The sequence below is a fragment of the Eleutherodactylus coqui genome, unplaced genomic scaffold, assembly GCF_035609145.1.
Source record: "Eleutherodactylus coqui strain aEleCoq1 unplaced genomic scaffold, aEleCoq1.hap1 HAP1_SCAFFOLD_30, whole genome shotgun sequence".
Taxonomy (NCBI): domain Eukaryota; kingdom Metazoa; phylum Chordata; class Amphibia; order Anura; family Eleutherodactylidae; genus Eleutherodactylus; species Eleutherodactylus coqui.
In genome coordinates, this window is record NW_027102247.1 from 552319 (window position 1) to 564394 (window position 12076).

Here is a 12076-nt window from a genome sequence, read left to right on the forward strand (position 1 = left end):
ATGAGTCAGAGCACGATTCGCGTCTAACACAAACTCACTGTTTTCACCGTCCTGTAACTCGGCACCTGAGAGATGTAGACCGTGTTTGAAAAAGCAATAAGCTTGCGCTCCCAGCCTAGAGCATGAATCATAGCACGATTCGCGTCTAACACAAACTCACTGTTTTCACCGTCCTGTAACTCGGCACCTGAGAGGTGTAGACCGTGTTTGAAAAAGCAATAAGCTTGCGCTCCCAGCCTAGAGCATGAATCAGAGCACGATTCGCGTCTAACACAAACTCACTGTTTTCACCGTCCTGTACCTCGGCACCTGAGAGGTGTAGACCGTGTTTGAAAAAGCATTACGCTTGCGCTCCCAGCCTAGAGCATCAATCCCAGCACGATTCGCGTCTAACACAAACTCACTGTTTTCACCGTCCTGTACCTCGGCACCTGAGAGGTGTAGACCGTGTTTGAAAAAGCAAAAAGCTTGCGCTCCCAGCCTAGAGCATGAATCAGAGCACGATTCGCGTCTAACACAAACTCACTGTTTTCACCGTCCTGTACCTCGGCACCTGAGAGGTGTAGACCGTGTTTGAAAAAGCATTACGCTTGCGCTCCCAGCCTAGAGCATCAATCCCAGCACGATTCGCGTCTAACACAAACTCACTGTTTTCACCGTCCTGTAACTCGGCACCTGAGAGGTGTAGACCGTGTTTGAAACAGCAATAAGCTTGCGCTCCCAGCCTAGAGCATGAATCCAAGCACGATTCGCGTCTAACACAAACTCACTGTTTTCACCGTCCTGTAACTCGGCACCTGAGAGGAGTAGACCGTGTTTGAAAAACCAATAAGCTTTAGCTCCCAGCCTACAGCATGCATCAGAGCACGATTCGCGTCTAACACAAACTCACTGTTTTCACCGTCCTGTAACTCGGCACCTGAGAGGTGTACACCGTGTTTGAAGAAGCAATAAGCTTTAGCTCCCAGCCTAGAGCATGAGTCAGAGCACGATTCGCGTCTAACACAAACTCACTGTTTTCACCGTCCTGTAACTCGGCACCTGAGAGATGTAGACCGTGTTTGAAAAAGCAATAAGCTTGCGCTCCCAGCCTAGAGCATGAATCATAGCACGATTCGCGTCTAACACAAACTCACTGTTTTCACCGTCCTGTAACTCGGCACCTGAGAGGTGTAGACCGTGTTTGAAAAAGCAATAAGCTTGCGCTCCCAGCCTAGAGCATGAATCAGAGCACGATTCGCGTCTAACACAAACTCACTGTTTTCACCGTCCTGTACCTCGGCACCTGAGAGGTGTAGACCGTGTTTGAAAAAGCATTACGCTTGCGCTCCCAGCCTAGAGCATCAATCCCAGCACGATTCGCGTCTAACACAAACTCACTGTTTTCACCGTCCTGTACCTCGGCACCTGAGAGGTGTAGACCGTGTTTGAAAAAGCAAAAAGCTTGCGCTCCCAGCCTAGAGCATGAATCAGAGCACGATTCGCGTCTAACACAAACTCACTGTTTTCACCGTCCTGTAACTCGGCACCTGAGAGGTGTAGACCGTGTTTGAAAAAGCAATAAGCTTGCGCTCCCAGCCTAGAGCATGAATCAGAGCACGATTCGCGTCTAACACAAACTCACTGTTTTCACCGTCCTGTACCTCGGCACCTGAGAGGTGTAGACCGTGTTTGAAAAAGCATTACGCTTGCGCTCCCAGCCTAGAGCATGAATCCAAGCACGATTCGCGTCTAACACAAACTCACTGTTTTCACCGTCCTGTAACTCGGCACCTGAGAGGTGTAGACCGTGTTTGAAAAAGCATTAAGCTTGCGCTCCCAGCCTAGAGCATGAATCAGAGCACGATTCGTGTCTAACACAAACTCACTGTTTTCACCGTCCTGTAACTCGGCACCTGAGAGGAGTAGACCGTGTTTGAAAAAGCAATAAGCTTTAGCTCCCAGCCTAGAGCATGAATCCAAGCACGATTCGCGTCTAACACAAACTCACTGTTTTCACCGTCCTGTAACTCGGCACCTGAGAGATGTAGACCGTGTTTGAAAAAGCAATAAGCTTGCGCTCCCAGCCTAGAGCATGAATCAGAGCACGATTCGCGTCTAACACAAACTCACTGTTTTCACCGTCCTGTAACTCGGCACCTGAGAGGTGTAGACCGTGTTTGAAAAAGCAATAAGCTTGCGCTCCCAGCCTAGAGCATGAATCAGAGCACGATTCGCGTCTAACACAAACTCACTGTTTTCACCGTCCTGTAACTCGGCACCTGAGAGGTGTAGACCGTGTTTGAAAAAGCAATAAGCTTTAGCTCCCAGCCTAGAGCATGAATCCAAGCACGATTCGCGTCTAACACAAACTCACTGTTTTCACCGTCCTGTAACTCGGCACCTGAGAGATGTAGACCGTGTTTGAAAAAGCAATAAGCTTGCGCTCCCAGCCTAGAGCATGAATCAGAGCACGATTCGCGTCTAACACAAACTCACTGTTTTCACCGTCCTGTAACTCGGCACCTGAGAGGAGTAGACCGTGTTTGAAAAAGCAATAAGCTTTAGCTCCCAGCCTAGAGCATCAGTCAGAGCACGATTCGCGTCTAACACAAACTCACTGTTTTCACCGTCCTGTAACTCGGCACCTGAGAGATGTAGACCGTGTTTGAAAAAGCAATAAGCTTGCGCTCCCAGCCTAGAGCATGAATCAGAGCACGATTCGCGTCTAACACAAACTCACTGTTTTCACCGTCCTGTAACTCGGCACCTGAGAGGAGTAGACCGTGTTTGAAAAAGCAATAAGCTTTAGCTCCCAGCCTAGAGCATCAATCAGAGCACGATTCGCGTCTAACACAAACTCACTGTTTTCACCGTCCTGTAACTCGGCACCTGAGAGGTGTAGACCGTGTTTGAAAAAGCAATAAGCTTGCGCTCCCAGCCTAGAGCATGAGTCATAGCACGATTCGCGTCTAACACAAACTCACTGTTTTCACCGTCCTGTAACTCGGCACCTGAGAGGTGTAGACCGTGTTTGAAAAAGCAATAAGCTTGCGCTCCCAGCCTAGAGCATGAATCAGAGCACGATTCGCGTCTAACACAAACTCACTGTTTTCACCGTCCTGTACCTCGGCACCTGAGAGGTGTAGACCGTGTTTGAAAAAGCATTACGCTTGCGCTCCCAGCCTAGAGCATGAATCCAAGCACGATTCGCGTCTAACACAAACTCACTGTTTTCACCGTCCTGTAACTCGGCACCTGAGAGGTGTAGACCGTGTTTGAAAAAGCATTAAGCTTGCGCTCCCAGCCTAGAGCATGAATAAGAGCACGATTCGTGTCTAACACAAACTCACTGTTTTCACCGTCCTGTAACTCGGCACCTGAGAGGAGTAGACCGTGTTTGAAAAAGCAATAAGCTTGCGCTCCCAGCCTAGAGCATGAATCAGAGCACGATTCGCGTCTAACACAAACTCACTGTTTTCACCGTCCTGTAACTCGGCACCTGAGAGGTGTAGACCGTGTTTGAAAAAGCAATAAGCTTGCGCTCCCAGCCTAGAGCATGAATCAGAGCACGATTCGCGTCTAACACAAACTCACTGTTTTCACCGTCCTGTACCTCGGCACCTGAGAGGTGTAGACCGTGTTTGAAAAAGCATTACGCTTGCGCTCCCAGCCTAGAGCATGAATCCAAGCACGATTCGCGTCTAACACAAACTCACTGTTTTCACCGTCCTGTAACTCGGCACCTGAGAGGTGTAGACCGTGTTTGAAAAAGCATTAAGCTTGCGCTCCCAGCCTAGAGCATGAATCAGAGCACGATTCGTGTCTAACACAAACTCACTGTTTTCACCGTCCTGTAACTCGGCACCTGAGAGGAGTAGACCGTGTTTGAAAAAGCAATAAGCTTTAGCTCCCAGCCTAGAGCATGAATCCAAGCACGATTCGCGTCTAACACAAACTCACTGTTTTCACCGTCCTGTAACTCGGCACCTGAGAGATGTAGACCGTGTTTGAAAAAGCAATAAGCTTGCGCTCCCAGCCTAGAGCATGAATCAGAGCACGATTCGCGTCTAACACAAACTCACTGTTTTCACCGTCCTGTAACTCGGCACCTGAGAGGTGTAGACCGTGTTTGAAAAAGCAATAAGCTTGCGCTCCCAGCCTAGAGCATGAATCAGAGCACGATTCGCGTCTAACACAAACTCACTGTTTTCACCGTCCTGTAACTCGGCACCTGAGAGGTGTAGACCGTGTTTGAAAAAGCAATAAGCTTTAGCTCCCAGCCTAGAGCATGAATCCAAGCACGATTCGCGTCTAACACAAACTCACTGTTTTCACCGTCCTGTAACTCGGCACCTGAGAGATGTAGACCGTGTTTGAAAAAGCAATAAGCTTGCGCTCCCAGCCTAGAGCATGAATCAGAGCACGATTCGCGTCTAACACAAACTCACTGTTTTCACCGTCCTGTAACTCGGCACCTGAGAGGTGTAGACCGTATTTGAAGAAGCAGTAAGCTTTAGCTCCCGGCCTAGAGCATGAATCAGAGCACGATTCGCGTCTAACACAAACTCACTGTTTTCACCGTCCTGTAACTCGGCATCTGAGAGGAGTAGACCGTGTTTGAAAAACCAATAAGCTTTAGCTCCCAGCCTAGAGCATGCATCAGAGCACGATTCGCGACTAACACAAACTCACTGTTTTCACCGTCCTGTAACTCGGCACCTGAGATATGTAGACCGTGTTTGATAAAGCAATAAGCTTGCGCTCCCAGCCTAGAGCATGAATCCAAGCACGATTCGCGTCTAACACAAACTCACTGTTTTCACCGTCCTGTAACTCGGCACCTGAGAGGAGTAGACCGTGTTTGAAAAACCAATAAGCTTGCGCTCCCAGCCTAGAGCATGAATCCAAGCACGATTCGCGTCTAACACAAACTCACTGTTTTCACCGTCCTGTAACTCGGCACCTGAGAGGTGTAGACCGTGTTTGAAAAAGCAATAAGCTTGCGCTCCCAGCCTAGAGCATGAATCAGAGCACGATTCGCGTCTAACACAAACTCACTGTTTTCACCGTCCTGTAACTCGGCACCTGAGAGGTGTACACCGTGTTTGAAGAAGCAATAAGCTTTAGCTCCCAGCCTAGAGCATGAGTCAGAGCACGATTCGCGTCTAACACAAACTCACTGTTTTCACCGTCCTGTAACTCGGCACCTGAGAGATGTAGACCGTGTTTGAAAAAACAATAAGCTTGCGCTCCCAGCCTACAGCATGAATCATAGCACGATTCGCGTCTAACACAAACTCACTGTTTTCACCGTCCTGTACCTCGGCACCTGAGAGGTGTAGACCGTGTTTGAAAAAGCAAAAAGCTTGCGCTCCCAGCCTAGAGCATGAATCAGAGCACGATTCGCGTCTAACACAAACTCACTGTTTTCACCGTCCTGTAACTCGGCACCTGAGAGGTGTAGACCGTGTTTGAAACAGCAATAAGCTTGCGCTCCCAGCCTAGAGCATGAATCCAAGCACGATTCGCGTCTAACACAAACTCACTGTTTTCACCGTCCTGTAACTCGGCACCTGAGAGGAGTAGACCGTGTTTGAAAAACCAATAAGCTTTAGCTCCCAGCCTACAGCATGCATCAGAGCACGATTCGCGTCTAACACAAACTCACTGTTTTCACCGTCCTGTAACTCGGCACCTGAGAGGTGTACACCGTGTTTGAAGAAGCAATAAGCTTTAGCTCCCAGCCTAGAGCATGAGTCAGAGCACGATTCGCGTCTAACACAAACTCACTGTTTTCACCGTCCTGTAACTCGGCACCTGAGAGATGTAGACCGTGTTTGAAAAAGCAATAAGCTTGCGCTCCCAGCCTAGAGCATGAATCATAGCACGATTCGCGTCTAACACAAACTCACTGTTTTCACCGTCCTGTAACTCGGCACCTGAGAGGTGTAGACCGTGTTTGAAAAAGCAATAAGCTTGCGCTCCCAGCCTAGAGCATGAATCAGAGCACGATTCGCGTCTAACACAAACTCACTGTTTTCACCGTCCTGTACCTCGGCACCTGAGAGGTGTAGACCGTGTTTGAAAAAGCATTACGCTTGCGCTCCCAGCCTAGAGCATCAATCCCAGCACGATTCGCGTCTAACACAAACTCACTGTTTTCACCGTCCTGTACCTCGGCACCTGAGAGGTGTAGACCGTGTTTGAAAAAGCAAAAAGCTTGCGCTCCCAGCCTAGAGCATGAATCAGAGCACGATTCGCGTCTAACACAAACTCACTGTTTTCACCGTCCTGTAACTCGGCACCTGAGAGGTGTAGACCGTGTTTGAAAAAGCAATAAGCTTGCGCTCCCAGCCTAGAGCATGAATCAGAGCACGATTCGCGTCTAACACAAACTCACTGTTTTCACCGTCCTGTAACTCGGCACCTGAGAGGAGTAGACCGTGTTTGAAAAAGCAATAAGCTTTAGCTCCCAGCCTAGAGCATCAATCAGAGCACGATTCGCGTCTAACACAAACTCACTGTTTTCACCGTCCTGTAACTCGGCACCTGAGAGGTGTAGACCGTGTTTGAAAAAGCAATAAGCTTGCGCTCCCAGCCTAGAGCATGAGTCATAGCACGATTCGCGTCTAACACAAACTCACTGTTTTCACCGTCCTGTAACTCGGCACCTGAGAGGTGTAGACCGTGTTTGAAAAAGCAATAAGCTTGCGCTCCCAGCCTAGAGCATGAATCAGAGCACGATTCGCGTCTAACACAAACTCACTGTTTTCACCGTCCTGTACCTCGGCACCTGAGAGGTGTACACCGTGTTTGAAAAAGCATTACGCTTGCGCTCCCAGCCTAGAGCATGAATCCAAGCACGATTCGCGTCTAACACAAACTCACTGTTTTCACCGTCCTGTAACTCGGCACCTGAGAGGTGTAGACCGTGTTTGAAAAAGCAATAAGCTTGCGCTCCCAGCCTAGAGCATGAATCATAGCACGATTCGCGTCTAACACAAACTCACTGTTTTCACCGTCCTGTAACTCGGCACCTGAGAGGTGTAGACCGTGTTTGAAAAAGCAATAAGCTTGCGCTCCCAGCCTAGAGCATGAATCAGAGCACGATTCGCGTCTAACACAAACTCACTGTTTTCACCGTCCTGTACCTCGGCACCTGAGAGGTGTAGACCGTGTTTGAAAAAGCATTACGCTTGCGCTCCCAGCCTAGAGCATGAATCCAAGCACGATTCGCGTCTAACACAAACTCACTGTTTTCACCGTCCTGTAACTCGGCACCTGAGAGGTGTAGACCGTGTTTGAAAAAGCATTAAGCTTGCGCTCCCAGCCTAGAGCATGAATCAGAGCACGATTCGTGTCTAACACAAACTCACTGTTTTCACCGTCCTGTAACTCGGCACCTGAGAGGTGTAGACCGTGTTTGAAAAAGCAATAAGCTTTAGCTCCCAGCCTAGAGCATGAATCCAAGCACGATTCGCGTCTAACACAAACTCACTGTTTTCACCGTCCTGTAACTCGGCACCTGAGAGGTGTAGACCGTGTTTGAAAAAGCAATAAGCTTGCGCTCCCAGCCTAGAGCATGAATCAGAGCACGATTCGCGTCTAACACAAACTCACTGTTTTCACCGTCCTGTAACTCGGCACCTGAGAGGAGTAGACCGTGTTTGAAAAACCAATAAGCTTTAGCTCCCAGCCTAGAGCATGAATCAGAGCACGATTCGCGTCTAACACAAACTCACTGTTTTCACCGTCCTGTAACTCGGCACCTGAGAGATGTAGACCGTGTTTGAAAAAGCAATAAGCTTGCGCTCCCAGCCTAGAGCATGAATCAGAGCACGATTCGCGTCTAACACAAACTCACTGTTTTCACCGTCCTGTAACTCGGCACCTGAGAGGTGTAGACCGTGTTTGAAGAAGCAATAAGCTTTAGCTCCCGGCCTAGAGCATGAATCAGAGCACGATTCGCGTCTAACACAAACTCACTGTTTTCACCGTCCTGTAACTCGGCATCTGAGAGGAGTAGACCGTGTTTGAAAAACCAATAAGCTTTAGCTCCCAGCCTAGAGCATGCATCAGAGCACGATTAGCGACTAACACAAACTCACTGTTTTCACCGTCCTGTAACTCGGCACCTGAGAGATGTAGACCGTGTTTGATAAAGCAATAAGCTTGCGCTCCCAGCCTAGAGCATGAATCCAAGCACGATTCGCGTCTAACACAAACTCACTGTTTTCACCGTCCTGTAACTCGGCACCTGAGAGGAGTAGACCGTGTTTGAAAAACCAATAAGCTTTAGCTCCCAGCCTAGAGCATGCATCAGAGCACGATTCGCGTCTAACACAAACTCACTGTTTTCACCGTCCTGTAACTCGGCACCTGAGAGATGTAGACCGTGTTTGAAAAAGCAATAAGCTTGCGCTCCCAGCCTAGAGCATGAATCCAAGCACGATTCGCGTCTAACACAAACTCACTGTTTTCACCGTCCTGTAACTCGGCACCTGAGAGGTGTAGACCGTGTTTGAAAAAGCAATAAGCTTGCGCTCCCAGCCTAGAGCATGAATCAGAGCACGATTCGCGTCTAACACAAACTCACTGTTTTCACCGTCCTGTAACTCGGCACCTGAGAGGTGTACACCGTGTTTGAAGAAGCAATAAGCTTTAGCTCCCAGCCTAGAGCATGAGTCAGAGCACGATTCGCGTCTAACACAAACTCACTGTTTTCACCGTCCTGTAACTCGGCACCTGAGAGATGTAGACCGTGTTTGAAAAAACAATAAGCTTGCGCTCCCAGCCTACAGCATGAATCATAGCACGATTCGCGTCTAACACAAACTCACTGTTTTCACCGTCCTGTAACTCGGCACCTGAGAGGTGTAGACCGTGTTTGAAAAAGCAATAAGCTTGCGCTCCCAGCCTAGAGCATGAATCAGAGCACGATTCGCGTCTAACACAAACTCACTGTTTTCACCGTCCTGTACCTCGGCACCTGAGAGGTGTAGACCGTGTTTGAAAAAGCATTACGCTTGCGCTCCCAGCCTAGAGCATCAATCCCAGCACGATTCGCGTCTAACACAAACTCACTGTTTTCACCGTCCTGTACCTCGGCACCTGAGAGGTGTAGACCGTGTTTGAAAAAGCAAAAAGCTTGCGCTCCCAGCCTAGAGCATGAATCAGAGCACGATTCGCGTCTAACACAAACTCACTGTTTTCACCGTCCTGTAACTCGGCACCTGAGAGGTGTAGACCGTGTTTGAAACAGCAATAAGCTTGCGCTCCCAGCCTAGAGCATGAATCCAAGCACGATTCGCGTCTAACACAAACTCACTGTTTTCACCGTCCTGTAACTCGGCACCTGAGAGGTGTAGACCGTGTTTGAAAAACCAGTAAGCTTTAGCTCCCAGCCTAGAGCATGCATCAGAGCACGATTCGCGTCTAACACAAACTCACTGTTTTCACCGTCCTGTAACTCGGCACCTGAGAGATGTAGACCGTGTTTGAAAAAGCAATAAGCTTGCGCTCCCAGCCTAGAGCATGAATCCAAGCACGATTCGCGTCTAACACAAACTCACTGTTTTCACCGTCCTGTAACTCGGCACCTGAGAGGTGTAGACCGTGTTTGAAAAAGCAATAAGCTTGCGCTCCCAGCCTAGAGCATGAATCATAGCACGATTCGCGTCTAACACAAACTCACTGTTTTCACCGTCCTGTAACTCGGCACCTGAGAGGTGTACACCGTGTTTGAAGAAGCAATAAGCTTTAGCTCCCAGCCTAGAGCATGAGTCAGAGCACGATTCGCGTCTAACACAAACTCACTGTTTTCACCGTCCTGTAACTCGGCACCTGAGAGATGTAGACCGTGTTTGTAAAAGCAATAAGCTTGCGCTCCCAGCCTAGAGCATGAATCATAGCACGATTCGCGTCTAACACAAACTCACTGTTTTCACCGTCCTGTAACTCGGCACCTGAGAGGTGTAGACCGTGTTTGAAAAAGCAATAAGCTTGCGCTCCCAGCCTAGAGCATGAATCAGAGCACGATTCGCGTCTAACACAAACTCACTGTTTTCACCGTCCTGTACCTCGGCACCTGAGAGGTGTAGACCGTGTTTGAAAAAGCATTACGCTTGCGCTCCCAGCCTAGAGCATCAATCCCAGCACGATTCGCGTCTAACACAAACTCACTGTTTTCACCGTCCTGTACCTCGGCACCTGAGAGGTGTAGACCGTGTTTGAAAAAGCAAAAAGCTTGCGCTCCCAGCCTAGAGCATGAATCAGAGCACGATTCGCGTCTAACACAAACTCACTGTTTTCACCGTCCTGTAACTCGGCACCTGAGAGGTGTAGACCGTGTTTGAAAAAGCAATAAGCTTGCGCTCCCAGCCTAGAGCATGAATCAGAGCACGATTCGCGTCTAACACAAACTCACTGTTTTCACCGTCCTGTAACTCGGCACCTGAGAGGAGTAGACCGTGTTTGAAAAAGCAATAAGCTTTAGCTCCCAGCCTAGAGCATCAATCAGAGCACGATTCGCGTCTAACACAAACTCACTGTTTTCACCGTCCTGTAACTCGGCACCTGAGAGGTGTAGACCGTGTTTGAAAAAGCAATAAGCTTGCGCTCCCAGCCTAGAGCATGAGTCATAGCACGATTCGCGTCTAACACAAACTCACTGTTTTCACCGTCCTGTAACTCGGCACCTGAGAGGTGTAGACCGTGTTTGAAAAAGCAATAAGCTTGCGCTCCCAGCCTAGAGCATGAATCAGAGCACGATTCGCGTCTAACACAAACTCACTGTTTTCACGGTCCTGTAACTCGGCACCTGAGAGATGTAGACCGTGTTTGAAAAAGCAATAAGCTTGCGCTCCCAGCCTAGAGCATGAATCATAGCACGATTCGCGTCTAACACAAACTCACTGTTTTCACCGTCCTGTAACTCGGCACCTGAGAGGTGTAGACCGTGTTTGAAAAAGCAATAAGCTTGCGCTCCCAGCCTAGAGCATGAATCAGAGCACGATTCGCGTCTAACACAAACTCACTGTTTTCACCGTCCTGTACCTCGGCACCTGAGAGGTGTAGACCGTGTTTGAAAAAGCATTACGCTTGCGCTCCCAGCCTAGAGCATCAATCCCAGCACGATTCGCGTCTAACACAAACTCACTGTTTTCACCGTCCTGTACCTCGGCACCTGAGAGGTGTAGACCGTGTTTGAAAAAGCAAAAAGCTTGCGCTCCCAGCCTAGAGCATGAATCAGAGCACGATTCGCGTCTAACACAAACTCACTGTTTTCACCGTCCTGTAACTCGGCACCTGAGAGGTGTAGACCGTGTTTGAAACAGCAATAAGCTTGCGCTCCCAGCCTAGAGCATGAATCAGAGCACGATTCGCGTCTAACACAAACTCACTGTTTTCACCGTCCTGTAACTCGGCACCTGAGAGGTGTAGACCGTGTTTGAAAAAGCAATAAGCTTTAGCTCCCAGCCTAGAGCATGAATCAGAGCACGATTCGCGTCTAACACAAACTCACTGTTTTCACCGTCCTGTACCTCGGCACCTGAGAGGTGTAGACCGTGTTTGAAAAAGCATTACGCTTGCGCTCCCAGCCTAGAGCATGAATCCAAGCACGATTCGCGTCTAACACAAACTCACTGTTTTCACCGTCCTGTAACTCGGCACCTGAGAGGTGTAGACCGTGTTTGAAAAAGCAATAAGCTTGCGCTCCCAGCCTAGAGCATGAATCAGAGCACGATTCGCGTCTAACACAAACTCACTGTTTTCACCGTCCTGTAACTCGGCACCTGAGAGGAGTAGACCGTGTTTGAAAAACCAATAAGCTTTAGCTCCCAGCCTAGAGCATGAATCAGAGCACGATTCGCGTCTAACACAAACTCACTGTTTTCACCGTCCTGTAACTCGGCACCTGAGAGATGTAGACCGTGTTTGAAAAAGCAATAAGCTTGCGCTCCCAGCCTAGAGCATGAATCAGAGCACGATTCGCGTCTAACACAAACTCACTGTTTTCACCGTCCTGTAACTCGGCACCTGAGAGGTGTAGACCGTATTTGAAGAAGCAGTAAGCTTTAGCTCCCGGCCTAGA